The sequence below is a fragment of the Rhinoderma darwinii genome, chromosome 13, assembly GCF_050947455.1.
Source record: "Rhinoderma darwinii isolate aRhiDar2 chromosome 13, aRhiDar2.hap1, whole genome shotgun sequence".
Classification (NCBI taxonomy): domain Eukaryota; kingdom Metazoa; phylum Chordata; class Amphibia; order Anura; family Rhinodermatidae; genus Rhinoderma; species Rhinoderma darwinii.
The window spans coordinates 28165582-28177686 of record NC_134699.1 but is presented as its reverse complement, the minus strand read 5'-3'; the positions used below and the strand labels follow the sequence as shown (position 1 = coordinate 28177686).

General features: G+C 46.8%; 1 protein-coding gene across 9 annotated transcripts in view; it reads left to right on the top strand.

Annotated features, from left to right (window-relative positions):
* Positions 1 to 12105, top strand: part of EZH1 (enhancer of zeste 1 polycomb repressive complex 2 subunit) — a 519099-nt gene that overhangs the window by 463049 nt on the left and 43945 nt on the right. Inside the window, exon 1 of one of the 9 annotated variants that reach the window (XM_075847028.1) lies at positions 7495 to 7698. The exons of the other annotated variants lie outside the window; for them this stretch is intronic. The gene's annotated coding sequence lies outside the window, so the exon portion shown is untranslated. Of the gene's footprint in view, positions 1 to 7494; positions 7699 to 12105 lie in introns of those variants that run through there. 9 annotated transcript variants of the gene reach the window in all.

Below are 12105 nucleotides of genomic sequence, written 5' to 3'. Positions count from 1 at the left end.
GTTGCATTTCCACAAGACATACATGATAGTGTCTAATCCAAAGAGCTACAAATGGAATCAAAACATGTATTTTATTATTTATTTTTTGCGCTTTTTTTTTAATTTTACTAGTAACTAATTGTTTGTGTTTTTGTGTGTTACAGTTTTCACCAGCTTTTCACAAGAGTTTGGCTTGTTCATTTTAGGTGAACCTATCAATGCAGTCTACAATGCCTGCAAAAAGTGGTTTCTTACTGGAGACCGCCTTTAGGCCTCATGCACACTTCCGTTGGCTGTTGAACGGCAGTTAATGACGGTTCCGTGAATCACGGACCGCATACGGATGGCTTCCGTGTGTATTCCGCTGTTTCATGGACCAAATCAATGCAAAGGCCGAGACTGTTTAGTCAAAAACGGGCAGGAGTAGGACCTGCCCTATTTTTTACGGAACGGCCGCTCGGTGTGGGGGAGGTGTTGCTCCAAGGGGGGGCTATACAGTTTATCGCAAGGGGGGACGTGTGTTAGAGAGAAGGGTGGCGGGGGGTTGTAGTGAGGAGTGGCGTGGGTGCCTTGAAAGTAAAAATGTTACTACATAAAACTATGTAGGGAATTATGGGGGGGGGGGGTTGCGTCTCAACCACGCTTACCATGCCTGGTTGAGATGATCGTTCTCCCGATGCTGCTAGAACTACATTATCTAGCAACATCGGGAGTGCTCACAGTGCAGAGCGGCTTGATTGGCATCGAGCCGCTCACGCCCACTTTTATAAAAGATAACCATCACTAGCTGAGTTATCAAGTTAGAAAAAAAGGTAGTTAGGGAAGGAATTATTTTTTTTTTTTTAAGCATGAATAGATTTATAGTTCAATTTGTGATTAGGATTCATTGTAAAAAAAAAAAAAAAAAAGACTCCATTTGGAAATAACCCTTTAGTATATCTGTTTAGTGCTTTACTGAGATAACAACTATATGATTCAGCATTTTGTTGAAAATAGTCCTAGGTTATTTAATAAACATTGCTAAACTACCAGCCAGCACCAATCCGCTATAAGGCTATGTTCACACGGGGTCTTTTGCCGAGTTTTTTGACGCGGAAACCGCGTCGCAAAACTCGGCAGAAACGGCCCGAGAACGCCTCCCATTGATTTCAATGGGAGGCGTCGGCGTCTTTTTCCCGCGAGCAGTAAAACTGCCTCGCGGGAAAAAGAAGCGACATGCCCTATCTTCGGGCGCTTCCGCCTCCGACCTCCCATTGACTTCAATGGGAGGCAGGAGAAAGCGTGTTTTCTGCCCGCGGCGCTCAATGGCCGCGGGCGAAAAACGGCGCGATCATTGCTATTCACACGGAGTATTTTGGGGGAGGAATATCTGCCTCAAAATTCCGTTTGGAGCTTTGAGGCAGATATTCCTCCCCCAAAATACTCCGTGTGAATATAGCCTAAGGCTATGTTCACACGGAGTATTTTGGGGGAGGAATATCTGCCTCAAAATTCCGTTTGGAACTTTGAGGCAGATATTCCTCTCCCTGCACGCCGATTTTCGCGGCAATTATCGCGCCGTTTTTCGCCCGCGGCCATTGAGCGCCGCGGGCATAAAACAGCGAGAAATACGCTTTCTCCTGCCTCCCATTGAAGTCAATGGGAGGTCGGAGGCGGAAGCGCCCGAAGATAGGGCATGTCGAAAAAGACGCCGACGCCTCCCATTGAAATCAATGGGAGGCATTCTCGGGCCGTTTCTGCCGAGTTTTGCGACGCGGTTTCCGCGTCAAAAAACTCGGCAAAATACCCCGTGTGAACATAGCCTTAGGGTAAGTTAACACTGAGTTTTTTGACACGGAAAACGGCCGAAAATGCCTCCCATTGATTTCAATGGCATGCGGAGGCTTTTTTTTCCTATGAGCGGAAAAACCGGCCCGTGGGAAAAAGAAGGGACATGCCCTATCTTCAGGCGTTTACGCTTCTGACCTCCCATTGACATCAATGGGAGGCAGAGAAAGCGTATTTCGCTGCGTTTTTTGCCCGTGGTGCACAATGGCCACGGGCGAAAAACGCAGCGAAAATCGGCGTGCATGGCAAAATCATGCAGTGTAACCTGAAATACTAAAATATATCCAGTATAACCCTATATCACATCACACTGCTATTCCTAGTATACCTCTAAATAACCTGCCACAGAACCTCAAATCCTAGGTTATCTCCTTTCCTGAGTCAAGTAATAAAAACATGTTAACATATAACGTGACTGCCCAATAGGGACAGCTGGCAAGACCAGGGCAGACACCCATTCAATTGATTTGATATTTGAATTTGCCGCTGGCTTTACTAAATAAATCACTATTTGTATACATGAGAAAGTCTACTCTAAAAAAAAAAAAAACTACCTGAAACCGCAGCGCTGTGGATTGTTAGTAATTTGGGTAACTATCTCTTCTGTTTGCATCACCATTGATTTTAATGGTAATGCTTCCGTTTCAGTATGTTTCTGTTTGTTTCAGTTCTGTAAAGTTTCAGGGTTTTTTTCACAGGCACAATAGTGCTGTCGACTGCGCTATTTTTTTCATGAATAAAACAGAAACTTTACGTAATGGAAACAAACGGAAATACACTGAAACTGAAGAATTACCATTAAAATCATTGGTAATGCAAATATAACGATAGTTTTAATTCAGCTTTCTGTTCATCGGTTCCTCTGACGGAAAGGTTGAACAGAACCGATGAACGGAACCCAAACGCTGATGTGAAAGGTTTCTAATATGAGTATAGCTCATATATTGCAAAATGTTCATGAGGCTCAGGTTTGGGGAGCGAAATAGCCTCTTGCATGACGCACAGATTGTAACAAAGTTTCTTTTTTTTTTCTTTAACTTTATCAACTCCTCCCTTATTAGAAACATCTGTCATATTTACGGGGGTTTAAAAAGTGTTTGGCAATGTTCTTCAGTTATACAATCGTCTGCTTACGACTTAGGCTACATTCACACGAGCGTGACAGATTTAGCCCTTATTCACACGACAGGTTTTCCCGGCTGCATTAGGAACAATAGACCCCTAATGGGGCTATTCACACGACCGATTTTTTTGACTGCCCGGGAAACCTGGCCGCCAAAAAATGGGACATGCCCTATTTTCGGCCGTTTACCCGGCCGCCCGGCTCCCTTAGAAGTCTATGGGGCCGGGTAATACACGGCCATCACCGGAATGTGTTCCGAGTGATGGCCATGTATTCCGTCGCTCGCGCTCTCTCTCCTCCTCCTCCTCCTCCTCACAGAGCAGAGTGCATGTGAGGAGGAGGAGGGTCTTTTTTTGCTCCCTGTAGGAGTCTGAATCCCCAAACCCCAGCCGGGGATTGGGGATTCCGCTACAGGAGAAGTGAGTGACTACACTGTCCATATATGGACACCGCGACGTCACTCACTTCTGAAGTGGAATCCCCGACCCTATGACCGGGGATTCCGATACAGAAGTGAGTGACTACACTGTCCATATATGGACACAGCGACGTCACTCACTTCTGAAGCGGAATCCCCGACCCCCGTGGCCGGGGATTCCGCTACAGGAGAAGGGAGTGACTACACTGTCCATATATGTACACAGCGACGTCACTCACTTCTGAAGCAGAATCCCCGACCCCGTGGCCGGGGATTCCGCTACTGGAGAAGTGAGTGACTACACTGTCCATATATGGACACAGCGACGTCACTCACTTCTGAAGCGGAATCCCCGACCCCGTGGTCGGGGATTCCGCTACAGGAGAAGTGAGTGACTACACTGTCCATATATGGACACAGCGACATCACTCACTTCCGAAGCGGAATCCCCGACACTATGGCCGGGGATTCCGCTACAGGAGAAATGAGTGACTACACTGTCCATATATGGACACAGCGACGTCACTCACTTCTGAAGCGGAATCCCCGACCCTATGACCGGGGATTCCAATACAGAAGTGAGTGACTACACTGTCCATATATGGACACAGCGACGTCACTCACTTCTGAAGCGGAATCCCCGACCCCCGTGGCCGGGGATTCCGCTACAGGAGAAGGGAGTGACTACACTGTCCATATATGGACACAGCGACGTCACTCACTTCTGAAGCGGAATCCCCGACCCCGTGGTTCTGTTTCTGTGTTTATGTACTGAGTGTCACGAGGAGTACGTGGACCCACTGGGCTGTACCACCTTGATGGTATGGCAGCTGGCCAACAGGACACAGGTCACAGTCTATAGTTCGTATAATGTACCTGTGGTAGCTGAGACAGTAGCAAGACAGGCTCAGCTGGGACTAGGCAGCAGGCAGGCGCCAGTCGTGGAGATGCAGGACAGGCGTGGTATTCAGCACAGCACGGCTCCGACTCAATACGGCACTTGACCAAGATAGCACGGGATACAGGTAGCAGGAACGGGACACACTGGGAGCTGGAAAACACTAGGAGACAATTTGCATAGACAGACTATGGAAATGTCAACAAAGCTCAGGCAAGGCAGGAAGGGTCTGGGCCCCTCTTATAGTCCAGGGTGCTCATGGGCTAATTTTGTACTTTAATTCAGGTGCGCGCGCACCCTACGCGACACGGCCGGGAGAAGTGGAAGTGAATGCTGGCGTCTCCTGAGTAGGAGATGGGGACCAGCGCTCACAGATTAATGGCTGCGGCCGTCAGGAGGTGAGTGAGCCTGACGGTCTGCGGCCATGGGCATGACACTGAGCTTCATTCTGTTTCTGTATTTATGTACTGAGCTTTGTTCTGGTGTTGTTTTTATGTACTAATCTTGGTTCTGGTGCTGTATTTATGTACTACGCTTTGTTCTGGTGCTGTATATATGTACTAAGCTTGGTTCTGGTGCAGTATTTATGTGCCGTGCTTGGTTCTAGTACAGTATGTACTGAGCTTGGTTCTGGCACTGTATCTATGCATTAAAGAGGCTCTGTCACCAGATTTTGCAACCCTATCTCCTATTGCAGCAGATCGGTGCTGCAATGTAGATAAGAGTAAAGTTGTTTTTTTTTCAAAAACGAGCATTTTTGGCCAAGTTATGACCATTTTTATGCAAATGAGGCTTTTTTAAGTACAACTGGGCGTGTTTAAAGTTATGTACAACTGGGCGTGTATTGTGTGTGTACCTCTGGGCGTTTTTACTTGTTTTACTAGCTGGGCGTTGTGAATAGAAGTGTATGATGCTGACGAATCAGCATCATCCACTTCCCTTCGTCACCACCCAGCTTCTGGCAGTGCACAGACACACAGCGTGTTCTCGAGAGATCACACTGTGACGTCACTTCCTGCCCCAGGTCCTGCATCGTGTCGGACGAGCGAGGACACATCGGCACCAGGCGACAGAGGCTACATCGACTTACCTGCAAACGCCGATGCTGCTGCGGAATGAACTGTAGCCTCTGTCGCCTGGTGCCGATGTGTCCTCGCTCGTCCGACACAATGCAGGACCTGGGGCAGGAAGTGACGTCACAGCGTGATCTCTCGAGAACACGCTGTGTGTCTGTGCACTGCCAGAAGCTGGGTGGTAACGAAGAGAAGTGGATGATGCTGATTCGTCAGCATCATACACTTCCATTCACAACACCCAGCTAGTAAAACATGTAAAAACGCCCAGATGTACATACACAATACACGCCGACTTGTACATAACTTTAAACACGCCCAGTTGTACTTAAGAAAGCCTCATTTGCATAAATATAAAAATGGTCATAAGTTGGCCAAAATGCTCGTTTTTAAAAAAAAAAAAAAGCGTTACTCTCATCTACATTGCAGCGCCGATATGCTGCAATAGGAGATAGGGGTTGCAAAGTCTGGTGACAGAGCCTCTTTAAGCTTCAAACTGATACGTAATGGGTGAGTTTAATATAACAAGTGTGGGTACGTACGTATGTATGTATGTATGCTTATGTTATTATATACATAGTGTAGCAATCGAGTAAAATATTCTATGCAGGGAGCCACACAAGTTTTGGAAAATTTCTAGGATATTACTGATGCTTACAAAAATATTTAGTAAGTCCTCATGCACACGACCCTAGCCATATACACGGCCCTGATTTTCAGGTCGGCCAGCCGCAGAGTGTCACCCACGAGCCGCCCGCAGATTGCGGGCCGTGCACATGGCTGCGTCCATTATTTTCGATGAACCTGGACTGCAGAACACGGCCGTAATATGACATATCCGTTCTTTCTGCGGTCCAGGATCCTGGGCCATGCACGGACCGTGGAAACCACGATCATGTGCATGGGTCCATAGAAATGAATGGGGCCGCAATTCTCACGTGGATTTTTGGGGGAATTGCAGCCGCAAAAGAACGTTCGTGTGCATGGGGCCTTCGTGTCCACATTAATTGATGGTGTATTTGGAAAAATTGGAATTGTTCTATTCGATTAATAGACCTGGAATAATTTTCCATGGCACAACACACCACACGTATATCTTGCATCATTATTCCCTGCTTGTTCAACATCTGTGTAAGGCCACTTTGACATGGCAGTATGTTGGTCAGTATTTTGCATCAGTATTTGTAAGCTAAAACCAGGTGGTTCTGGATTATAAATATATTTCCATGTGACAAATTTACAAAATATTTCCATGTGAAAGTGGCTTAAAGCCATTTATATTCTGGGATATGTCGTTTTTTTTAATCTAGGCATCTCAGCTAAGCTAAGGCTTCGTTCACATCTGTATTTCAGTATTCCGTTGTTCTGATCTGTCAGGACTTTACTGGGTTCTGTCGGGTTTCCGTCATTTTGTCTATCGCTTTACTTCTCTATTTCGTCCTGTTTTTTTAGCCTAGATCTGCGACTGATGCTCCTAACAAAGCCTCAGACACAGATGTGAACAGGGCCGAACCAAATTGAAAAATGGTCCAGTGGCTTCAGCAGCAACTAACACAGTTCTGAATACAACTTAGTACTAATACCTTCTAAGCCCATGACTAAATTTACTGAAATGACCACTTGGGGTAAAGCATACTAATTCTAATCAATGTAGCGAAGTACGGGCTCAATAGAAAGTCTATGAGCCCGTACTCCTCTACGGAAAAAGCCGAACAGAAATAAAGCGGCTGAGCGCTCACACAAGCATTTCTGCCGCTTAATTTTAGTGATTGGTGGGGTCTCAGTGCTCAGACCCCCCACCAATCAAAACTTCTAACAGGTCATTAGTTTGTTGAACGTTTAGTTACCCTGTCTAAACTCATCAGTTTGTTTTACGGTGAAGCATCTTTTCTCTTCTATCTGTTCAAAGAGAAAATACAAATAGATATAGACTGCATTTTCGTTTCAGTGAACAAAAGTACTGTCAGTGATATTTTAGCAATCACCATGACGACTGGTCGCCATCCAGTTTAAATGGCAGGAATAACAGCTGTCAAAATTTCCATCGCAAGAGCTTGAAGTGAGTCTTGGAACGCAAACTTCCGGATTCTCACTGCAGTTATTGTGATCGCCTATCCCCTATTTGTAAAGCTAACCCAGCCCACTTCTAGGTTGCAGCCTTCTGATTGGCTACGAAGGACAAGACTCCCTCTATGCGCCTCTATTCTATGTTCCCCCAGCAAGATGGCTTCTGCTGTCAATAAGCTCAAGTGCCTGACAACTACGCAGTTGGGAATAAGACAACATGGCGGCCGTGCCTTGGTGGGCCTGACAGACTGGAAAAACAGAGCCTGAACGCAGTGTGGAAGATTAGCTGTATATCGAGGAGGAGGAGGGTCAGGTGCGTAGTGCGCTGCCGCCTCCTATAGTTGTGTGTGACGTGACTAATGGGTGAGGAGTAACAGTGACACTGCAGCGTGTTCTATACAGGCACCTGACAGGGGAGGAACCTCCTCATCTGTCGGTAATCCCAGGCCATCCATATAACGTTCCCTTCGTGTATATAGTGATGGCTGTATGCGGTAATGCTTTCCTTTCAGGTTCCTGTCTATTTATATGCCCGTATTCCAGTACTGGCTAAATAACAGGACTTTGTATATTTTGCTTTGTTTGTTTATGCAACAAATGCCAATTTTATATCATGAAGCACAAACTCCAACATTCTGAGGTAAAAAGAAAAAAAAAATGGACACAACGACCCCGCCCCCTTCCAGAATGGACCAGAGAACACAGAAATTAAGTGTATGCCTTTTTTATTTTTTACCATCCCAAAATGATTCTGCCTTACAATGCCTGAATAAAAAGTCCCTAAATAATGGCATGAAATTCCAATACTGCCATATCCATGCCCACGGAATCGCACCTGTTACAAAGTTCCTGCCACGTAGCCCTATAGAGACATTATTGACAATCCAGTAAAGAGAGACGATGGCAAGTCCTGATGCCAAACCTTAGTCCAGTGAAAACTTCTTCAGGTCAGGGTACCCCAAACCAGCTAGAGAACCCACTGCATAATCCTAAACCATTCTTCAGATAGGCTGCGATGGTCTTGTTGTCCACTATGATGTAATCTCTGCAGTCTTGCCCGCTGTGGCCAGGTAGTGCCATCAGTATGGAATATTTTTTTTACAGATGTGTCCCCGACCATTTGTATAGTTCACACACTTGGAAACGCCACCTAACCTAATGCCTGAGTAGTACACATGACCCCCAAATTAATTCAGAGCACAAAAATGAACTCTTTCACTGCCACAACAATTTTTACACTTTGACATGCAAAAATAAAAACCTGAATTATAAAAAAGAAAAATCATATTATAGCCCCACACCCATACATTTTATGAAAATAGACCCCGTACACATTGCAAAAATGCTTCCCAGCACTTTGCACTCATGGGCAACTTCATGCAATTTTGCATCAAAGTGTAACGTGAAAAATGCATAAAAAGTAATGTTTGTGGCTACAACTTTGACCCAAGAAGATCCTGAGACGCACAATACCTCCTAAAACATAAATGTTCAAGGTTTGCAGAGTGCACGCACAACGTTAAAACCGCTGACACGTCAAGTGAATAACATTGATTATCTCGATACAATGGCGTCTGACAAGGGGTCATGATTAATAAATGATTATTTAGGCCACGTCCCCTATTTGCCTGCTACGCCATTGAATTATTAATTATACCATGAGCCTGCTGTATACTACTGTATATAATATACCCCCTGACACTGCCCCACACAATATATTGCCCCTATAGTGCTCCCAACACAGTATAATAGCCCCACACATCAAAATGGCCCCTATAACTGCCCGCCTCACAGTATAATGCCCCCATGGCTGCCCTCCTCACAGTATAATGCCCCCATGGCTGCCCGCCTCACTGTATAATGCCCCCATAACCGCTCTCCATACCATATAATGCCCCACCACACAGTATAATGTCCCCATAACTGCCCTCCACACCTTATAATGCCCCGTAACTGCCCCCACACAGTATAATGCCCCATAACTGCCCCCACACAGTATGCCCCCACAACTGCCCTCCACACCGTATAATGCCCCCATAACTGCCCTCCACACCGTATAATGCCCCCATAACTGCCCTCCACACCGTATAATGCCCCCATAACTGCCCTCCACACGGTATAATGCCCCCATAACTGCCCTCCACACTGTATAATGCCCCCATAACTGCCCTCCACACAGTATAATGCCCCATAACTGCCCTCCACACAGTATAATGCCCCATAACTGCCCTCCACGCAGTATAATGCCCCATAACTGCCCTCCACGCAGTATAATGCCCCATAACTGCCCCCCACACAGTATAATGCCCCCCGTGACTGCCCTCCACACAGTATAATGCCCCCCGTGACTGCCCTCCACACAGTATAATGCCCCCCGTGACTGCCCTCCACACAGTATAATGCCCCCCGTGACTGCCCTCCACACGGTATAATGCCCCCCGTGACTGCCCTCCACACGGTATAATGCCCCCCGTGACTGCCCTCCACACGGTATAATGCCCCCCGTGACTGCCCTCCACACGGTATAATGCCCCCCGTGACTGCCCTCCACACGGTATAATGCCCACCGTGACTGCTCTCCACACGGTATAATGCCCCCCGTGACTGCCCTCCACGCGGTATAATGCCCACCGTGACTGCCCTCCACGCGGTATAATGCCCACCGTGACTGCCCTCCACGCGGTATAATGCCCACCGTGACTGCCCTCCACGCGGTATAATGCCCCCCGTGACTGCCCTCCACGCGGTATAATGCCCCCCGTGACTGCCCTCCACACGGTATAATGCCCCCTCTAACTGCCCTCCACAGAGTATAATGCCCCCTCTAACTGCCCTCCACACAGTATAATGCCTCCCGTGACTGCCCTCACAGTATAATGCCCCCATCCCCTCCACACTGTATAAAGTCCTGCCATAGCTGCCCCCTCACAGTATAATGCCGAAACATCTGCCCACACGCAGGATAGCTGCCCCCACACAGCCCCAATAGTGCCTAATAAAAATAATAATATACATACCCACCTAACCATGTTCCAACGATGAGTGAGGGAGATCCCTCTGCTCCTCCGGTGTGTGCGGCTCGGTGCAGACAGGCACGATGACGTTACTGACTCGCGTCCAGCGATATGTAATATATGGCAGAGTAGGGACCGCACGCCCACCTCTTCTACCATTGGATTCAGCTGTATCTGCGTCCTGAAGATGCAGACCCAGTTTAAACCGTGAAAAAAAAAAAGAAAAACTGAAATGCGCAAGATGTCGGTTGTTTGCGCTGAACTTAGTTTTGTTTTTTTCGATTAATTGCCCGGCCCTACCCCTAAATATGATGCATATCCTCTCTGATTGATGAGAGGTTTGAGAACATGAAGAAAATCGCCCCCCTGGGGTAACTGGAGGCTGTACAGTGGGAGAGATGACTGGCAAGATAATAGGCTGTGGTCTTCATGCTAATACTTGCAGCTTGTCCGCTGTACTATTAGCGCAAACGGCACACGCAATATTGTACCATTGACTAATAGAGGCTAATAACAAAGAATACAGCACCCCCACTTATCCCACCCGTCTTGCCAATCACTCGTCAGTCACTGATGAGGGGTGTCGGGGGGATTGCTACCCCGTAACAATGAACTGCATTGTTTGGTAGTTGCTATTAACTTAACGACACAATGTTTTAAAACACACATTTTTGATAGTCACAAATGCCCCTAAAGTGCCACTGTGGTGCCCCCTTCAATAGGTTTGGCTGATGCATCCTGTGCAATCGCATGGTTCACACACACATCTAAGGCTGGCAATGTTCACCAGTCCCGTAAATCTGAATAAGGTAACTTGAGCAGCATGTGCATAGATCTTAACAGACTCCATTCAGATGTATGGTATAGTCACAGACAATTCTTCAACAAATCTGAGTGTGAACATACCCGAAGACACGAATGCCCATGGCAGTGCAGATCATAAACAAGTAAACTTCCACATAGCTTGGTTAAGATACAAATACAGCTATTAAGGTGTTCACAAGCTTATCAGACTGTCTCCTAATTCAGGACTGTGCACACGACCGTAAAATTGCCTGTAATTACAGGCCCATTAATTTCTATGGCCGACGGACACCTTCCCGTATGTCTACAGGAGGGTGTTTGCCGTAGAAACCCTCCGAAAAAAAATAGGACATGTCCTATTTTTTTATTTTACGGACCGTGCTCCTTTACTTTATAATGGGAGCTTGGCCCATAAAAACCACCGGCTGGCCCATAAAAACGACCGGCTGGCCCGTGAGCGTGATTACGGACACGGTCTTCTGCATGAAGCCTTGGGCTCCATGCACTCGACCGTATTTTTCATCTGTAAATACGGTCCGTAATTACAGCCCCTTTCATTTCTGTTGGCCACGGACGCCTTTCAATATTTTTACTGATGGGTGTCCCTGCTGAAAAATTATAGAACCTGTCCTATTCTTGTCAGTAATTACGGCAAGGACCCTCCCATAGAAGTCTATGGGAGCTTCAGTAAGTACGGACGGCTATGGCTGTGCATCCGTAAACCATCCATATTTACGGAAGCGTTGCAAGGCAATATCTTGATGACGACATTTGCAGCCTCCCTCATTTTTTTTACTGATCCGTAAATACGGATGCAATAAGGACCGTATTTACGGGCACCCTTCCGAAACTATTGTCGTGTGCACGGAGCCTTAGGCTTCGTTCACATCTGCGTCGGGACT